Source organism: Hyperolius riggenbachi, chromosome 5 (assembly GCF_040937935.1).
Source record: "Hyperolius riggenbachi isolate aHypRig1 chromosome 5, aHypRig1.pri, whole genome shotgun sequence".
Classification (NCBI taxonomy): domain Eukaryota; kingdom Metazoa; phylum Chordata; class Amphibia; order Anura; family Hyperoliidae; genus Hyperolius; species Hyperolius riggenbachi.
Genome location: NC_090650.1, coordinates 431,014,399 through 431,034,139, shown reverse-complemented (window position 1 = coordinate 431,034,139; position 19,741 = coordinate 431,014,399). Strand labels below are relative to the sequence as shown.

The window sequence follows — 19,741 nt, the reverse complement described above, 5'->3', positions numbered from 1 at the left end:
AAAAACCCGTTTTCTTTCTTCTAGGAAAAGCTAGCAGGAGCCTCTTTTCACCTCTAACACGAGAGAGTGGTGGCTGTGAAATTACCCAATTTACAGCGTGAAATCGATATTTTTAGTTTACCGATCGTACATAAAATCGGGATTGTACATATATGTGCACCTCCAACCAATCTTAACCATTTCCTATGCACACAGTGAATATGCCTCCAGAAGTCTCTAGTGCATGAGACCTGCATGGCAAGAGTGGCCTAGTAATACGGGATTGGTGAGCGATTGTCACATTACATATTGTCGACAGCGTTGTGACCAATCTCTAGCGTCAGTCTGTTCACCGACCAATCTTTAGCGAGGTGACTATTCCCCGACTGGTGATGGGAGCACAATAGACGGGATTGGCACGCTCTGTCACATTACTACCTTCTGATGATCCAGCAACCGGTCTTTTAACGTCTTTTACCCGTACTGGATTGTCACACTGGCCTCCCCTTGAATCACATTGCCCCTCTTCAATAAGTTATGAAGGTGGCTGCCAGACTCATCCATTCACAGCTCCGCATCCATATCCCCTCTCTGTAAATCCCTGCACTGGCTCCCTATCCGATTCAGGATAAGTTTCAAGATTATGTGCCTGGCCTATAAATCTGTACACAAAGGGACGAGAGTGGGCAGTATCAAATAGTTGTCGTGACACAGTTGAGATGGAACCACGGGATTGGGAAGCAACATTTGCCAGGGAGAGTCCTAAGTGGATTGAGGCCCTCTATGTAAGTGATTCCTGTACTGTGCTTGTGTGCATTTTAATAATAAATACAAGTTAACCAGACACCACTGAGTACAACACAAAATCTGCCCTATCTACATCTTGGAGCTTGTTCACCGGTATACACCATCTCCCCCCCCCCCCCCGGTCAATAACCTTTGCCTAACTGCCCCGCGCATCTCCCATATCCATGTACGACTGCAGGCCACCCCACCCTCTAGAACTCCCTTCCACCGCCCATCACACTCACCGCCTCCTTCAACACATTCAAGCAAGCCTTCACAACCCAGCTCTTCAAGATGGCCTACTCACCCCCTACCACACAGTAACTCTCTACTGAATACTTATTGCACAGTCCTACCTAGTGTGTCTGCCTCCCTTCCCCTTAGATTGTAAGCCTTTGGTAGGGTCTGCTCTTCCCTAGTGTATTCTTCATGATAGTGTTTTCCTTTCCTGTGACTGCCTCGTACTTCTTCCAAGATTGCCCTGTATTTAGCTCCATCCATCTTCCCATCAACTCTGACCAGCTTCCCTGTCCCTGCTGAAGAGAAGCACCCCCAGATCATGATGCTGTCACCACCATATTTGACAGTGGGGATGGTGTGTTCAGAGTGATGTGCAGTGTTAGTTTTCCACCACACATAGCGTTTTGCATTTTGGCCAAAAAGTTCCATTTTGGTCTCATCTGACCAGAGCACCTTCTTCCACATGGTTGCTGTGTCCCCCACATGGCTTGAGGCAAACTGCAAACGGGCCTTCTTATGTTTTTCTGTTAACAATGGCTTTCTTCTTGCCACTCTTCCATAAAGGCCAACTTTGTACAGTGCACGACTAATAGTTGTCCTATGGACAGTTCCCCAACCTGAGCTGTAGATCTCTGCTGCTCGTCCAGAGTCACCATGGGCCTCTTGACTGCATTTCTGATCAGCGCTCTCCTTGTTCGGCCTGTGAGTTTAGGTGGACGGCCTTGTCTTGGTAGGTTTACAGTTGTGCCATACTGCTTCTATTTCTGAATGATCGCTTGAACAGTGCTCCGTGGGATGTTCAAGGCTTTGGAAATCATTTTGTAGCCTAAGCCTGCTTTAAATTTCTCAATAACTTTATCCCTGACCTGTCTGGTGTGTTCTTTGGACTTCATGGTGTTGTTGCTCCCAAGATTCTCTTAGACAACCTCTGAGGTCGTCACATAGCAGCTGTATTTGTACTGACATTAGATTACACACAGGTGCACTCTATTTAGTCATTAGCACTCATCAGGCAATGTCTATGGGCAACTGACTGCACTCAGTCCAAAGGGGGCTGAATAATTACGCACACCCCACTTTGCAGTTATTTATTTGTAAAAAATGTTTGGAATCCTGTACGATTTTCGTTCCACTTCTCACATGTACACCACTTTGTATTGGTCTTTCATGTAGAATTCCAATAAAATTGATTCATGTTTGTGGCAGTAATATGACAAAATGTGGAAAACTTCAAGGGGGCCGAATACTTTTGCAAATCCACTGTAATTTATATCTTTTATTCAATTGTCTTTTGTCGTGATTGTGTCAAAATCGAACACAAGTGTGTAGAACATTGATAAGAAAGTCAAATTTTTCATTTGTGCGAGGGAAAAAAAAAAACGATCAAAATTGCCGAATCAAAAAAAAAAAATGTTAAAAATTGTGATAATGTGTGTGGCCACCAATAGAGTGCTAGATGTGGGAGAGGTTATGGAAACACTCTAACATTTTACATTAATATGATAGACAGACACATTATAATTGCTCAAACCTCTACACACAATGCGGCACTAAAAACACACCAAGTAATACAGTATAACCTCGATTTAGTAAACTCTGATATAGTAAACATTTGGGTATGGAAAACTACCTCTCCAGGTCCTGGACAATCTTCATTATTATACAGTAGCAATAAAAAGTATGTGAACCCTTCTGAAGTATATGGATTTCTGCACAAATTGGTCATAAAATGTGATCTGATCTACATCTAAGTCACAACAATAGACAAGTACAACCTGCACAGCCCTTTGGGGACCCGCTGCCTAACCCCTGTAAGGACCAGGCCATTTTACTTGTGGGGGAGGGGGGGGGTCAGGCATCCGGATCCCTGGTAGGGCTAGCTGGGCATGGTGTCCCCGGTGTGGCCAGGTGTCCCCCAAAATCCCATCAGTCTTTACTCACCTCCCAGGCTCCAGCGATGAGCAGCTCTAGCTCCCTCCGCTCTGGCCGGCATCCTCGCTCGCACTGCCGTTAAGTTCCGGGTCCCGGCTTGATGATGTCATCAAGCCGGGACCCAACACTTAACACAGAGCGAGCAGAGATGCCGGCCAGAGAGGAGGGAAGCAACGATCGTCGGGTCCCCCCGCTCATTAGGCCCCCCCCAGGGCCCAGGTCGGCGTGCCTGGGCCGTGGGGTCGTACGTAGCGTGGATTGGGGGGTTTGGCCCTAGAGCTGCGCAGCCGCACTCGCGGCTATGCGGACTGCGCAGCCGCGGCCACAGCAAGTGGCCATTTTACGAGAAGCAAGAGAGCCCGACCCGGGCCGTAGGGTCGGCAGCCGGCCCGGGGGGCTAATCAGCGGGGGGACCTGGCGGATTGGCACGAAGGGAGCGGACGGCGTCCTCCGTGCCTTAAAAGATGAGGCAGGTGATTAACTTTTTTTTCTTAATTTCGTCTTGTAAGTCCTTTAAGACATTCTGTTGTTGATTTACTTCTATGCTTTGGGTCGTTGTCCTGTTGCAACAATCATCTTAAAGAGGAACTGTAACTAAAAACATCCCCTGGGGGGTACTCACCTCGGGTGGGGGAAGCCTCCGGATCCTATCGAGGCTTCCCCCGTCCTCCTGTGTCCCACGGTGGCAGAGAAAATCCTCCCGCAGCGGCGTGGATGTAAATATTTACCTCCCGGGCTCCAGCGCAGTACGGGTTCTCTGCACAGAGATAGGTGTAAATAGCCGATCGCCGTCGGGCCGCCCTACTGTGCAGGCGCAAATTGCCTGCGCAGTAGAGCAGACCCGACGGAGATTGGCTATTTCTGCCTATCTCCGTCAGAAAAAACGCAACATCGCCCCCGCTGGAGCCAGAAAAGGTAAATATTGCACAGCCTGACAAATTGTCACCTGTGCGTTCCGTGGGCTGCAGTGAGACCGCCGTGGGACACAGGAGGACGGGGGAAGCCTCATTGGGATCCGGAGGTTTCCCCCTGAGGTGAGTTTTTATAACAGAGTTTCTTTAAGCTGAACTTCAGCTGGTGGACAGATGGCCTTAAAGAAGTCATCAGGCGTTCCATGCCCCTCCCCGATCTACTTACCCGTGGCATTCTATGCCCCTCCCCCCCGATCTACTTACCCGTGGCTTCCGCCAGCTCCTTCCCAACGACATGCCCCACGGTGCAGCTCCGCTCGCAGCCCGTGGTTCGGTGTTCCCGCCGGTACCGAGGCCTACCTCAGGGTCGGCCTCGTACTGCACCTGTGCGAGCACCACTGTCAATCACGGCCTCGTTGTCCGCGATGTACTACGCAGGTGCAGTAGTTCTGCGCCTGCGCAGTACACTGCGGACAACGTGGCCATGATTGACAGCAGCACTCGTGCAGGCACAGTATGAGGCCGACCCTGAGGTAGGCCTCAGTACCGGCGGGCTCACCGGGTCGCAGGCTGCGAGTGGAGCTGCGCCATGGGACATGTCGTTGGGAAGGAGCTGGCGGAAGCCACGGGTAAGTAGATTGGGGGGGCATGGAAAGCCTTTTGACTCCTTTAAGTTCTCCTGCAAAATGTCTTGATAAACTTGTGAATTCATTTTTTCTTCGATGATAGCAATCCGCCCAGGCCCTGGTGCAGAAAAGAAGCCCCAAACCATGATGTCCCCACCACCATACTTCACAGTTGAGATGAGGTTTTGATGTTGGTGTGCTATGCCTCGTTTTCTCCACACATATTGTGCATTTCTTCTAAACAACTCAACTTTGGTTTCATCTGTCCACAGAATATTTTGCCAGTACTGCTGTGGAACAACCAGGTGCTCTTTTGCAAACTTTAAACGTGCAGCAATGGGGTTTTTTTTGGACATCAGTGGCTTCCTCTGCGGTATTCTCCCATGAACTCCATTCTTGTTTAGTGTTTTACGAATCATAGATTCGCTATCAGGGATGTTAGCATATGCCAGAGACTTTTGTAATGCTGGATCCACACGGTGCGTTCGCGCACTCGATTTCCCGCTCGATTCCCGTCGATTCCCGTCTATTCATTTATTTCCAACATGTCCGATTTGGATTTCGATGGATCGTTAGGTCAATTTGCATGCAAAGTATGCCAAATCGACCTAACGATCCATCGAAATCCAAATCGGACATGTTGGAAATAAACGAATCGACGGGAATCGAGCGGGAAATCGAGTGCGCAAACGCACCGTGTGGATCCAGCATAAGTCTTTAGCTGACACTTTAGGTTTCTTCTTCACCTCATTGAGCATTCTGCACTGTGCTCTTGCAGTCATCTTTACAGGACGGCTACTCCTTGTGAATAAAATGCCTTTTAAAACACCAGAATGTAAGAAAATACTTAAAATAGTTTTGACTGTACTTTTCCACATACTTTATTGTTCTTCTTAAATTACAAAGTGCTCAAAAGTTATTCTAAATAGAAGATGAAAATGTATCTCTTAGGAGAAAACTCAGGAGAAAAAGTAAATTGCATATGGGCCCATGCGTCTTACCATGAACTGATGGACAGCAAGGCATTTGGAGATATTTTTATAACCCTTTCCAGCTTTATGCTAGTCTACTATTCTTAATCATAGGTCTTCTGAGAGCTGTTTTTGTGTGAGGCATCATTCACATCAGGCACTGCTTCTTGGGAAAAGCAAACCCAAAACTGGTGTTTTTTATAGGGCAGGGCAGCTGTAACCAACACCTCCAATCTCATCTCATTGATTGGACTCCAGCTGGCTAACACCTCACTCCAATTAGCTCTTGGAGATGTCATTAGTCTCGGGGTTCACATACCTTTTTCACCTGCACTGTGAATGTTTACATGGTGAATTCAATAAAAACATGGAAATATTTAACTGTAACGATCGGTGTCAGCACACAGAGAGAATCTGATTATTGGTGATCTGCAGTATCACCGATAATCAAAGTATAACTAACCTCTGGACACCTTTATAGTGTGAGTGTTTGGTGCAACAGTAGTGACTTTGAGTAAGACCACCAGAGGAGCAGGTGGTCTTTGGCAGTACAGGTGATACCGCCTTTTGGAAGGTACAAACACCTTCCAGCAGCCTGAGAACTCCAAAGGGGTGGAGTCCCAGGGTAAAGGTAGGCGGAACCTGTGAGTGAGTGACACCTGAAGGTGGATGTCACTAGCAGGTCTGGAGACTATCTCTTAAAGGGGAAGATAGCTCTTGAGGTCGGGCAGGCCAGGTCGGCAACACACAGACAGATAAGGTACAAAGACAGAAGACTGATTTGGTATCCAAGGCAGGCAGGGTTTGGCAACAGGTGATCAGATATGCGAGGTACCGAATCAGAAAGCAGAGGGAAAGTCAGAAATGCAACAGGTCATAACAGATATCAACAATGCCTAGTCTTGGGTGTGAGGTCCGTGGTCTCGACACCCTGGAACTAGTCTGAAGTATAACACAATAATAACAGTAGTAATCTGGCTCAGTGTGAATTCCCAGGTCCTCCTGGTTCTAACACACTGTGGGATCTGACTAAGGTCTGAGTGCTTCCACATAAGTGTTCGCAACGGCAGACAACCTGAAAGTGACCAGCAGTGACTATATATAGAGCAGCGCTCTCCGGCGCCACCCATCAGCGATCAACTAATAGCCACTTGCTTTGAGGTCAGCTGACCAACCTGGTCAGCTGATCCCTCTTCGTTTGTTATAAAGGGTCTGCTTCTCCGCGCGCGCGCGCGCGTATTCCTCAACCTGTGTGAACTAACAGACCCAGCCACACCAGACGCCTGCTGCTGCGGACAAACCGCCGCGCTGGACGCGGAATCAGCCGCCTTGCCGCCAGTTCATGCGGCGGCTTCTCCGCGTTTCTTCACATTAACTATTTGTGTAGTATTAGTTTGAAGCAGACTGTGATTGTCTATTGTTGTGACTTAGATGAAGATCAGATCTTATTTTATGACCAATTTGTGTAGAAATCCGTTTTATTCCAAAGGGTTCACATACTTTTTACTGCTACTGTAAGTCTATGGGAGCAGTGCCTGGTATAGTAAACCCTGATATAATATAACTTCTTTTCTGCTGGGCATACACGGCTCGACTGCTCCTTATCAATCGAGCCGCTGATGGCTCGACTGATAATTTCCGACGTGTCCGTTCACCGTGTTGATCGATTCCTGGCTCGATCCCCGCGGGTGGACAATGGGCAAAAACGAAGCGCAGATAAGGAAGTGCCAGCGCGGACGAGTCGGCATTGAGCCCCTGGATCGATACCGGCGCATTATCGTGCCGTGTATGCCCAGCCTTATAGTAAACTCTGACATAGTAAACATTCGGGTATAGTAAACCATTATAAGTATATGGGAGTAACGCCTGGTATATTAAACTCTGTTATAATAAAACTTCTGTTATAGTAAAGCCTGGTATAGCGCCCTCTATTTATCAGGCACCCAAATGCCAATATTTCTATAGCCTTCCATGGTGGCGACCGAGAATTTGTGTGTTTTTTTATTGTTGCAGTAGTGTGTGTGGGGACTTAGGGGTTTAGGCATTAGGGCCCGTTTTTCAATAGTGTTTGTAATGCGAGGCGATCGCCGCGTCCCCCTGCACGTGCTTTGATTTCGGTTGTCGTCGGAACAACCAGATGCAGCATCATGCTGCTTCCTCGGCAGCAATGGGGACTCCGAAACGCGCAGCGGAAAACTGCAGCATGCTAATTTCCCCCGCGTCACATCATGCCGGATCGCATAGGTAGTTTTGTGTCAATGGAAAGTCTTTTGCTGATGTGAATTGGTTGCATTTTGCTTGCGGTGCGGTGCTGTGCTATGATCACACCACATCGGGTCTAGTGGAAACAGGCCCTTAGGCAGGTTGTGTGTGTGTGTTGTGTGTGTGTGGGGGGGGGGGTTGTTGGAGTCAGACAGGTAGTGTCTGCCCGCGGGGTTTAAGGTTAGGCATTCGGTGGGAGGGTTCTGTGTGAGAGTAGGGATAGGTTTAGCCATAGTAAAATATTGGTATTTAACCACTTCATCACTGAGAGGTTTTCCCCCTTAACTGCTTGCCGACCGCAGATGGGCGTGGCCGCAGCGGCAGCCCCAGGACCGCCTTACGCCGATCGGCGTAAAGTCCTGGGACACCAGTTTGCAGGAGATTGCGCGCGCATCTCCTGTTCGGGGGGCGGAGCTCCACCCCTCCTTCAGTCTCCGAGCGCCGCTCGCCGCTCGGGACACGCCGTCTGATTACATAGTACAACGCTACGATCTGCAGCAGCGCTGTACTGGGGACAGCCATGTGACACGGCTGTCTCCCTGGGGGACACAGAAGCGATCGGCGGTGATAGGCTGGGGGAGCGATCAGGCCCCACCAACTGAGAAAATGAGGGGGGGGGGGGGGGGAAATCACTTGTGTGCTGAGTTGTGTGGCCCTGCAGCAAGGCCTTAAAGCTGCAGTGGCCTATTTTACATAAATTGGCCTGGAAGTTAAAGGACCACTGTCGCAAAAATCTTAAACTTTAAAATATATGTAGACATTCACAGATAAGATGTGTATTTCCCTCAGAGTAAAATGAGCCATACATTACTTTTCTCCTATGTTGCTGTCACTTACAGTAAGTAGTAGAAATCTGACAAAATCAATCGGTTTTGGACTAGCCTATCTCCTCATGGGGGATTCTCAGGCATTTCTTTATTTTCAAAAGCACTTATTGAATGGCAGTTGCTCTGTCCAACTGCCAAAAAAGTTTACAGTGAGCAGGGAGGATTTGTATAAATCTTTTTCCGGGAGTGTCTTTATAGAGAATACAGGTCATGAAGAAAATCCCCTATGGAGAGATGGACTAGTCCAAAACCTGTCAGTAATGTCAGATATCTACTACCTACTGTAAGTGACAGCAACATAAGCGAAAAGTAATTTATGGCTCATTTTACTCTGGAAGAAATGTACTTCTTATTTGTACCGTATATACTCAAGTATAAGCCAAATTTCTGGTACCCAAAAAGTGGCCCAAAAGTGTGGTGTCGGCTTATACTTGAGTTATCATTGTAATTTCACTGACATTTTACCCGAGCGCTTCCCTCGTGAGCGGTTTCAGGTTGATTTATAGCAATGTCTGTGTGTCCAGTCCCCCACACCCTCCCCAGAACCGTGCGAATGTATATAATGATCCCACTGTGCTGTCCACCGGCATATGCCCATTATTTTAGGCCAGGCATGGGAAAACTTGGCCCTCCAGCTGTTACGGAACTACAAGTCCCACAATGCATTGCAGGAGTCTGACAGCCAGTCATGACTCATAAAGGCAAATGCATTGTGGGACTTGTAGTTCTGTAACAGCTGGAGTACCAAGTTTACCCATGCCTGTTTTAGGCTAATGACTGTGGCCTTTCTCTCCACCAGAGCAGTTGTGGGCGGTTTGCACTGCGGCTGTGCCCCCTGCCTTCTTCTCGATCGGAGCAGAGCGAGTGCTTACAGCACATGCAGTGGATGCACAGCAGGCTCTTCCGCTCACCCGTCCGTGCCGGGGACCTCATCTGCAGTGGCACACATGATGCGAGACGTCACCAGGCTGAGAGGAGTCCAACATTCTATAGAGGAATCCCCGGTGAGGTCCCCAGCGCAGACAGGTGAGTGAAAGAAGCCTGCTGTATGCTCACTGCATGTACTGACAAAACTGAGGTCCTCTTTGTCCAAAGCCAGTGCTCGCCATCAAAACAGCTCTATCCTAAAGCAACACCAATCAGGATTGGGAATTCAGACATAAACAGCTCCAACCTTGTGCGCAGCCTTGGCGTACTAATCGATGGGGAATTGAGTTTCAGAAACCAAATTTCATCTGTAGTTAAATCTTCCTTCTTTCATCTGAAGAACATTGCAAAGATTAAACATCTGATTCCCCCAGAGGATCTTCCAACCCTAGTCCACGCCTTCATCACATCACGGCTGGACTACTGCAATGCCCTTTATGCTGGCCTCCCCAAAAAGGACCTGCGTCAGCTGCAATTAGTGCAGAATGCTGCTGCCAGATTGCTAACAAACCAGCCTCGCCACTGTCACATTACACCGATCCTTCGCTCACTGCACTGGCTACCAGTAGAATGGAGAATACTCTTCAAGATTGGACTGCTGACATTCAAATCCCTGCACAATCTGGGCCCTGGATACATGAAGGACTTGCTGAAGCTGCACCACACCTCTCACAACCTCAGATCAGCTAGCTCTATAAACTTGGTCACTCCCAGAGTGCACCTCAAAAAATCTGGAGATAGAGCCTTCTGTCATGCTGCCCCTCCTCTTTGGAACTCCCTGCCACACCCAGTAAAGACAACACCATCCCTGGAGCTATTCAAATCCAGACTGAAAAGCCACCTGTTTAGCCTGGCATTTCCGGACTTATAAAATTCTTCCTCTGTACCACGATGGTCGGAGCCATGCTTATGCGCTGTGAGTCCTATGGGAGAAAAGCGCTCTACAAATGTTATTTGTTGTTGTTGGAAGCACTCGCTCTGCTCCGATCGGGAAGAAGGCGGGGGCACAGGGCCAGATTTATCAAGAGTGTCTGAGACAAAATATTGGTAGGTTTTTAGAAATCCGTGCAGAACTGTCTCAGACATCTTAAGAAAGCAGTAGATAGTGCAGATTCTTTCTAAACTGTTGTAAAATAGAAGGAGTAGGAAGGACTCTCAGACAGTGCAGTGTGTGAGGGGAATGCTGTTGCTGAGGTAACCAATACACCTGCTGTGTTGATAGCAGCAGGCTCTGACTCAGGAATTCAGCAGGGGGGAGGAGCTCATCACAAATCATGTCTAGCCTGCACTCTGCAATCATGTCTAGCCTGCAGTTCTACATCTGTAGACATGCTATCAAGCACTTCTTAATCTGCAGCAGTTTAGGGATGGATTTGCACTTTTCTTAACTGTAGTGCAGCTCTAGAAATTCATGCTAAATTGCCACTATTACCTAAGATTTAAGAAGGTTCTTATGATCATGCAGAACTCTTCTCCCTGCTGGTTAGAACAGATTAAGAAGAAAAAACTGTCAGTAATGCGTTGATAAATCTCCCCCAATGTCACAGCACAAACCATAACGGGAGTACTCGCTCTGCTCTGGTGGGGAGAAAGGCCATAGTCATCTGCCTAACACTAGGTATATGCCGGCAGGCAGCACAGTGGAGTCATTACATACATTCGCTGTACTCTGTTGGGGAGGGGGTGGGGACGATGTACACAAGCATTGCTATAAATCCGCCTGAAACTCATCTGAATATGGCAAGAGCACTCAGGTGGGGGACACATACTGCTCAGGTACAAAGCTGGCACACCAGGGTAGAACAGTTACGTTAGTTATTATTATTATTATTTAGTATTTATATAGCGCCGACATATTATGCAGCGCTGTACAGAGTATATATATATATATATTGTCTTGTCACTAACTGTCCCTCAAAGGAGCTCACAATCTAATCCCTACCATTGCCATATGTCTATATTATGTAGTGTAAGTACTGTAGTCTAGGGCCAATTTAGGGGGAGCCAATTAACTTATCCGTATTTGTTTTTGGAATGTGGGAGGAAACCAGAGTGCCCGGAGGAAACCCACGCAGACACGGAGAGAACGTACAAACTCTTTGCAGATAGTGACCTGGCTGGGATTCGAACCAGGGACCCAGCGCTGCAAGGCGAGAGTGCTAACCACTACGCCACCGTGCTGCCCATGTTAGTAGTAGATTATGTGTTTGTCATCTACTATCATTCAAGGGGAACTGCAGTGCTGCACTGTGTGATGCAGTACAATGCTATGGCCCATCAAACATCCACTGACCCTGATCAATCTGAACATCCCATCCTGTCTGATCGATACTGCTGATCGATTTAAAGGGGCACTATGGTGAAAAATTTTAAAATTTAAAATATGTGCAGACAATTAAGAAGTAGGTTTTTTCCAGAGGAAAATGAGCTATAAATGACTTTTCTCCTATGTTGCTGTCACTCACAGTAGGTAGTAGAAATCTGACAGAAGCGATAGGTTTTGGACTAGTCCATCTCTTCTTAGGGGATTCTCAGCAAAGCATTTATTCTTTATGAAGATATTCCCTAAAAAGGATTTAAACAATGATGCTGGCCAGCTTCCCTGCTCGCTACACAGTTTTTTGGCAGTTGGACAGAGTAACTGCCATTCACTAAGTGCTTTTGAAAATAAATAGACCCCAGAGAATTTCCTATGAAGAGATGGACTAGTCCAAAACCTTTCACTTCTGTCAGATTTCTACTACCTACTGTAAGTGACAGCAAAATAGGAGAAAAGTCATTTATATCTCATTTTACTCTGGGAAAAAAACGTACTTATTTGTCTATGTTTGCACATATTTTAAATTTTACTATTCTTCACCATAGTTCTCCTTTAAGGTCAAATTTGATTGATAGAACATGTTGGTGCAACAGATTTTTGGCCAAATCTGCTAGGAATAAAGCCGGAAATTACTACTTTCTGCCACATGTGATACTCCTCATCCACCTATACCTAACACTAACCTCTGCATTTCCTACCCCCGGCTTATACTCAAGTCAATCAATCTTTCCTGTTTTTTTAGGTAAAAGTTGGGGGGTCAGCTTAAACTCGAGTATATACGGGTATGTGTTTATATACTGTATATTTTAAGATTTTCACGATAGTGGTCCCTTAAGGACCAGAGCAATTTTCACCTTTCAGCGCTCCTCCCTTTCATTCGCCAATAATTTGATCACTACTGATCACAACAAAATGATCTATATCTTGTTTTTTTCCACCACCAATTAAGCTTTCTTTGTGTGATACATTTTGCTAAGAATTATTTTATTCTAATATTATTATATTTTAACGGGAATAATAAGAAAAAAAATGGGAAAAAAATAATTTCTCAGTTGTCGGATATTATAGTTTTAACATAACACATGCTACCATAATTAAAACTCGCATATTTTATTTGCCCATTCGTCCCAGTTATTACACCATTTAATTATGTCCCTATCACAATGTATGGTGCCAATATTTTATTTTTTTCAGTTTTGCGTATTTACAAGCCCATAGTTTAAAAAATAACATTAATATACCCTCTTGACATACATATTTTTAAAAAAGTTCAGTCCCTAAGGTATCTATGTATGTATTTTTTTATTATCTTTTTTATGCTAAAGTTTTATTTGGGTATTTATGGGAGAGTGTGGGAGCTTAGGAGTTAATTTTAAGTTATGTGTAGGTCTATTTATTGAAACAAAATGTATGTAGGTGTAATTTTTATATTTGGCCACAAGATGTCCTCACGCAATTTCTTCCTGCCACGTACTGATAGTACGCGAACAGGAAGTAATGCGTGCATGTGTAATTCCGTTTGTTACATCGACCGCAGGCATCTCACTGACATGGGAACTTAGATCAATGAATGGAAACTGCTTTCCCATTCATTGATCCTCTAACGATCCGCGGTGAGAACGCGCGGGAGCGAGTGGCAGCGGGAGGCTATATCTACTATTTGGAATGGGGTCTTCCCGCGTGACGTAGATATCCTAGCCACAAATGCGTCTAGAGGTTAAGGCACGGTCAGATGAGTGTACTAACCGTACTGTACCTGCATTGACTGATGAGACCTATGTTTCCTGTGTAAGCTGCTGCCTGATTACTGAGGGAATTGCCTGTCATTTGTGACTTGCTTGTGCATGGCTGCAACAATGCAGCATCATCCAGGCTGCACAGACATGTGGACACACTAGAAGTACTGTACCTGCTTTAACTGGTGCGGCCTATGCGTCCTGTGCAAGATGTTGCTTGATTATTGCATGCAAATCCCTGCAAAATCAGAAGTGATGAGAAAAAATGCCAATATTCTTTTTGCATGAATTTTCACGAAAATAATGTAACATTTGATTTTTTTTGCGAAAATTCCTTTGAAAATGCGTGCAGTTAATTTTTGCACTCTTTTTATGGATTTTCACGGTAAAATATCAATTGATGTGTTTTCACTGTAAAAACTGTAGCAGCAAAAAATGTTTTTCTGCATTGTTGAAGTTGGAAAAACAATCCGCACTCCTCAATAAGTTAGGCGTGCAAGCCTCAGGATAATTGTGACATATAGAAAAAGGAAGGAAAGGGATCCTGAGAAAAAAAGCTGCACCACCATTGAAGTAATAACAATGCTTTATTTAACACTCTGTACAAACTCAATAAAATCATCTAAAAACGCTGAACACAGCAACTCACCACAATACAATAAGTGTGGGGAAACATCACAAATGCCTCACCTCCTAATTACAGAAATGAACCCTGCAAGCTGCATGGATTGTGATCTGGGCTCAACAAAGAGCCCAGTATGTGACAATCCCAGACCCGGGTCTGAATCCTAATATAAAGTGCAGTGTGCAAATGGAGAGAGATGTGTGAAAGCCCAGAGTATGTGAATAAAGTGCAATGAACAAACCATGCTCAAAGAAATATATGTCCTAAAATGATTGGTATGAATGGGACAATGCACATAGGATCAAGCAATGTGAGTAAATGGGGGGTTTATACATACGTATACCAGGCCTGGGTGTGAGAGCAGCCGCATGATGAGGGCGGAGGGAGGCACACAGGACGCTCCACGCGTGGCGTGGCTAAAAGAAGACCACTTCCTCAGGAGCGTTTTTAGATGATTTTATTGTGTTTGTACAGAGTGTTAAATAAAGCATTGTTATTACTTCAATGGTGGTGCAGCTCTTTTTCTCAGGATCCCTTTCCTTCCTTTTTCTATTTTTCTGCATTGATGCAATTTTTGCAGTAAAAATATTGTTTTTTTGTGTTTTCTCGAAAATACAAAGCAATTTTTCGTTAAAGAAATTCTCGAAATCAAAAAATATTTTCGATGTTAAAATTACTTTGGCGAGAATTCGCAAGGAACTCTGATATTGAGCACTGTGCAATTTGATCTAACAAAGACACTCTCTGTTCGCTTGCTGAAGCATTGAAAAGAAAAAAAAAATGACTCCCAGCTATTGACTTGAATTTAAGCGGACCTGAACTCAGAACTTCCTCTCTGCTCTAAGAGATGCGCAACAGCATAATGACCTTTACAGAAAAACATTATTTGTTGCAGTTGGTCCAAATTCTGAAATAAATCTGCACTACTTCCTGCCTTCACGGAAGCAAACATATTTTTAGCAACCTGTACTTTCAAATGAGCTTATCTGCCGCGGCAGTCAGCTGACACAGCCGAGGGATCAAATTACAACTTGTGATTAGTCACAGATGGGGAATTAGACAGGCTAAACTCTTTAAATACATACAGGGGGCATTTCTCTGTTTTCCTTCTGTCCTGTGCAAGAGTTCAGGTCCACTTTAAGGTCCAGTACCAGAGCCAGGACAAGGTCCTTCAGCACCCAAGGCTGAGACACCAAAGTGCACCCCTCCATCCCCCCCTTCCCAACCATCACACACTGATTGCTATTAGACTAAGAGGCGCCCCAGGGCCCCCAACACCTTAACTGGTTATCTGGCTGGCAGTCACTGCCATGTGTCCCCTTGTCTTATTTCTCTTCTTCAAACACAATAGAAGAATAATAGCTGTGTCTGCGTCCCCTCCTACACTGCGCCCTGAGGCTGGAGCCTCTCTTGCCTCTGCCTCGGCCCTGTCCAGTACTATAGTAAAGTTTATGTGCTTGAGTATGACCATTTCTGATACAGTAAGGCCTCTTTCAAGAACAAGCGACACCCATGCTAACCTAGAAATAAAAAACATATATAAGTAGATAAATACTTACAATACTAAATACTACTTAAAGAGGAGCTGTTAGGTATAAGGTCTCAGAGAAAATAAACACATATATCAGTAGCTAAAGATTGGCTGTACTTACATTACATATGCATTTCACTGTCCACGTTTGGATTTCACAGAATTTGTATATAGTATATGCAGAGATAGATGCTCCTGACAGCTCATGGCAGGCTCCATGTTTTTCTGTCAAATGTGTCGTCATGTCCTGCCTGCTTCCTGATCACAGATAAGCTCCTACTTGAACAACACAGTGTGCAGTGAATATTAATGAGCCATGTGGCTAGGAACAATAGCTGACTCCTGCAGTGTACTCTGCCCAGAGATTTATCAGTGCTACGCGCTGGACTGATTACAAGCTGCTGTAACGTCTCATTAGCAGCCGAGGGGAGGGCCCCAGAATGCTTTGCAGTATAGTATGCGGCATGCGTCTTTATGGGTCTATAACAGACTTGCTGATAAGCACACATCAAAGGTAACTGAGATTTTTATCTTCACTAATGGTTTTTGAGCTTCCTTCTAAACTGTTTAACACAGGAGAATAGAGGTTTAAATTAGCTTCTGCAGCCTGACAGTTACTCTTTAAATACTACTTACATAACAGATGTATTGTGCTATCCGGGTACAGTTAAAAATGGCGCAGAGTGAATAATGGCGCACCGTTCTGCCGATCATAAACCGCTATTTACTGTTTTAATGTAAATACATTAAAACGGTAAATACCGTTTTTTACAAGATTTATTAGCAGAACGGTGCGCCATTGCAGGGGGGCTAGTGAGGCAGCGGTGGTTGGGGGGGGGGGGGCAGCGGGACACTAGGCAGCGGGGTGGAGGGAGTAGGATTAGGTAGAGGGAGGATTAGGTAGCATTAATATACATTACCGTGTCCCGGCCGGCGATCGCTCCTTCACTTCATAGTTAGCTTGCAGGAGTCCTTATCCAGCCAATCAGCATGTGGAAACTGAAGCTGCATGGTGATTGGCTGGATGCAGGACTCCTGAAAACTAACAGAAGTGAAGGAGTAAACGCCGGCCGGGACACGGTAATGTATCCCTCGGCACACATCCTCCGCCTAATCCTACTCCCTGCACCCCGCTGCCTGTCCCCCCGACCCCACTGCCTAAAGTTTTTAAAGATATTAATTACTCCTGCGCCCTTTTTATACTGTTGGCGCTATGCGCCATTTTTGCCTGTTCCGTGCTATCCACGTACTGATTCCTGTGAATTTTATAAAAGAAAAGCAGAAAATCCTATTCTAGGCAGTGGCCATTTTGCCAAGCTAATGCTGACAACATATCCTCCCTGACTCTTGTTTCCCCCCTCCCTTCTCTTGCTCATTGTGTATTCATTAGATGCCCTCCTCCCAGTCTTTTTTTTTTTTTTTCCTCCAATCGCTGAGTCACCTCAGCCTTGCTTGTAAACACAAGTAATCAGAGGGTGTTTCTGATAAGCAGCTAGGCAGGGAAATAAATGGAAGAGGAGGAATATATTATAGATTAAAAAAACTCCCAGCATTCAACTGTTTGGCACTGACTACTAAAGGGCCAGTGCTCCTTAATTATGTGATAACTCCAAACCATAACAGCAGAAAAAGTTTTGCAAGTTTTGAATGCAGGATTAGCATCTTTATCACTTAATACACTCAGATCAGTTGCTGTTGAAATTTGATTTTTATGGTGACACTCCCGCTTTCACAGTGGGACGTCGCGTTCTGATGCAACTTGCATCGCAAAACTTACAACTCAACGCGCCCAAAAAGTCGCAAAGCAGCACTACCAACGCATACAGCATATACAGTGGAAAATACAGGCAATGAAAAGTATGTCTGCAGGTCATTACTGAGCATGTGCAAACAGTCTAACGCAGTTGATAACGTGTATAACGCACTGCATGCAGTACTTTCACTTAACGTGCAGCATTAGACACCAACACAATGTGTAGTGTCTAATGCTGCACGTTGCGTGAATGGTGCATTGATTTTTCATTGCAGTGCGTTATTCTGTATTAAATGTTGTTTTAACATGCGACTTTAACGTCCCACTGCGATAGAGGCCTAAACGTCTGATTTAATAAACCACTCTCTCCGGCCCTTGGAGTTTATGATAAAGGGATTCTACTGTATAAACATTGCAGCAGAGACACACATTCCTCCAGGCGACCCTCACCTGCTCAGCACACTCAGGATAATGAAGGCCTGGCTGCTGCTCACACACAGCTCCCTCTCCCAGATGACCCGGGGACTGTGGGACACAGGCAAGGCTGCTGCAAGCTCAGAAACATCAGCGGCAGATTGGGGGCTGGTCACATGACTGTGCTGTACAGGCTCAGAGCAGCACAGCCTCCCAGAAAGTGTCCTCAGTAGTGTTGTCCGGATCATGAACGATTCGGATCTTTGATCCGAATCTATTTTATGAGTCGATCATCCGAATCATCAAAATGAGTGATTCGGATCGCAAAAGGGGCGGGGCCAGGAGCGACACGCCCCCTCTCCGCGGGCAGCGGGGGTCCTGGAAGCAGAGCAGGGATGGATAGCTGAGTTGGAGGGGAGCCAGCCTTGCAGGGAGACAGGTAGATCAGAGAGAGGGGACATGGGTGCCACTGCCAGATATGTGTAGAGCACACATACTGGCTATAATGTGCTGCCCATTATAGGCTGTCTGTTCCGTAGTGCTGCACAGTGATCACATTGGAAGCTTTTGGCTCAGCACAGCTCAGTAACTTTGCAGACAGTGTGATTGAAAGGCAATATAATCCTCCTGCACTCGGCACTAAACAGCTGCACTTATCTTCTGGGAATGCTTTCTTTCACTGTGCGACCTTTTCTTTCAAAGTACACAGATGAACATATAGGTGAAATATATGTAAAGCATATGATTGCAGCATGTGGGTATTACGTGCAAACATTTCTGCTCTCTGCTCATCCCTCCTCCCTTCCCTGTCCACTCCCTGCCCTCTGTCCATCTTCTCCCCTTCTCTGTGTGTCCACTCCCTCCCCTTCTCTATGTGTCCACTCCCTCCCCTTCTCCTGTCCACAGACCTGTCCTGCTGTTCATTTCACCCCCGAATGCTTCCGGTAGTAAAATGATCCGAGATTCGGATCAAAGATCCGGATCTCTTCAATGATCCGATTCGAATCATCCGGATCATTGAAAAGATCCGAACTTCCCATCTCTAGTCCTCAGTGCAGCAGGCTGTGGTCTCCTCCTGTCTATATGTATGACTGTTGTGCTGGTCTACAGCAAGATGGCTGTCACTGCTGATACTAGCAGACAAGGCAGATTGTTCTCTAGTGACAGCTGTGCAGCATTGAAGTTACACTGTACAGTTCTATGATCACCACAGCAGTCTGCCTGAAGGAGCCCACACACACACTACCTGGCAGAGTTGCCAACTGTCAGTAAATTTACAGTTACAGTCAATAAAAAAGTAAACAAGGCTAAGAATCTTCAAAAAAAAATAAAAAATCGTACTAATATTATAAATGGGAAAGTTCAGATGTTTGGATGTTTGTTACTTGATCACGCAACAATGGCTGAACGGATTTGAATGAACTTTGGCACACACATAGTACATTACCTGGAATAACATATCGGATAATTTTTATCCCTATAACCAAAATGTGGGCGGAGACAAATACAAATTTCACTGGGAAATGTAAACTGCAGCCATTCTTACACAGTTAATGGGAGGGTTCTCAAACTTTGCACAGTTGGTCGCTGGGTTACTGGGATTAATAATCAGAAAAGTGGGTGGAGCCTACATTAGCCAATAAAAATTCACCTATTGATTTTCAAGGGAAATATTTAATTGCTGCTATTCTTGCACTGTTAATGGCACAAGCCTCAAACCTGGTACAGTTGGTCTTTGGGTGACTGGGGTTTAAATTCAGAAAAGGGGGTGGAGCCACAAACAGCCAATCAGATTTGTTTCATTTCAATGCAAATTATTCACGCCAAAGATCACAAATCTCACAAACTTGGTCATTGAGCAATTGTGTGTTAGGGTTAGAAAAAGTGTCCATAGCCAACAC

The 19,741-nt window shown here is 45.6% G+C and overlaps 1 protein-coding gene across 1 annotated transcript in view; it reads right to left on the bottom strand.

Annotated features, from left to right (window-relative positions):
• Nucleotides 1-17,901, bottom strand: part of LOC137519214 (E3 ubiquitin-protein ligase TRIM11-like) — a 138,291-nt gene extending 120,390 nt beyond the window's left edge. The window contains exon 1 of the mRNA XM_068238075.1: nucleotides 17,877-17,901. The gene's annotated coding sequence lies outside the window, so the exon portion shown is untranslated. The remainder of the gene's footprint in view (nucleotides 1-17,876) is intronic.
• Nucleotides 17,902-19,741: the final 1,840 nt, after the last annotated feature.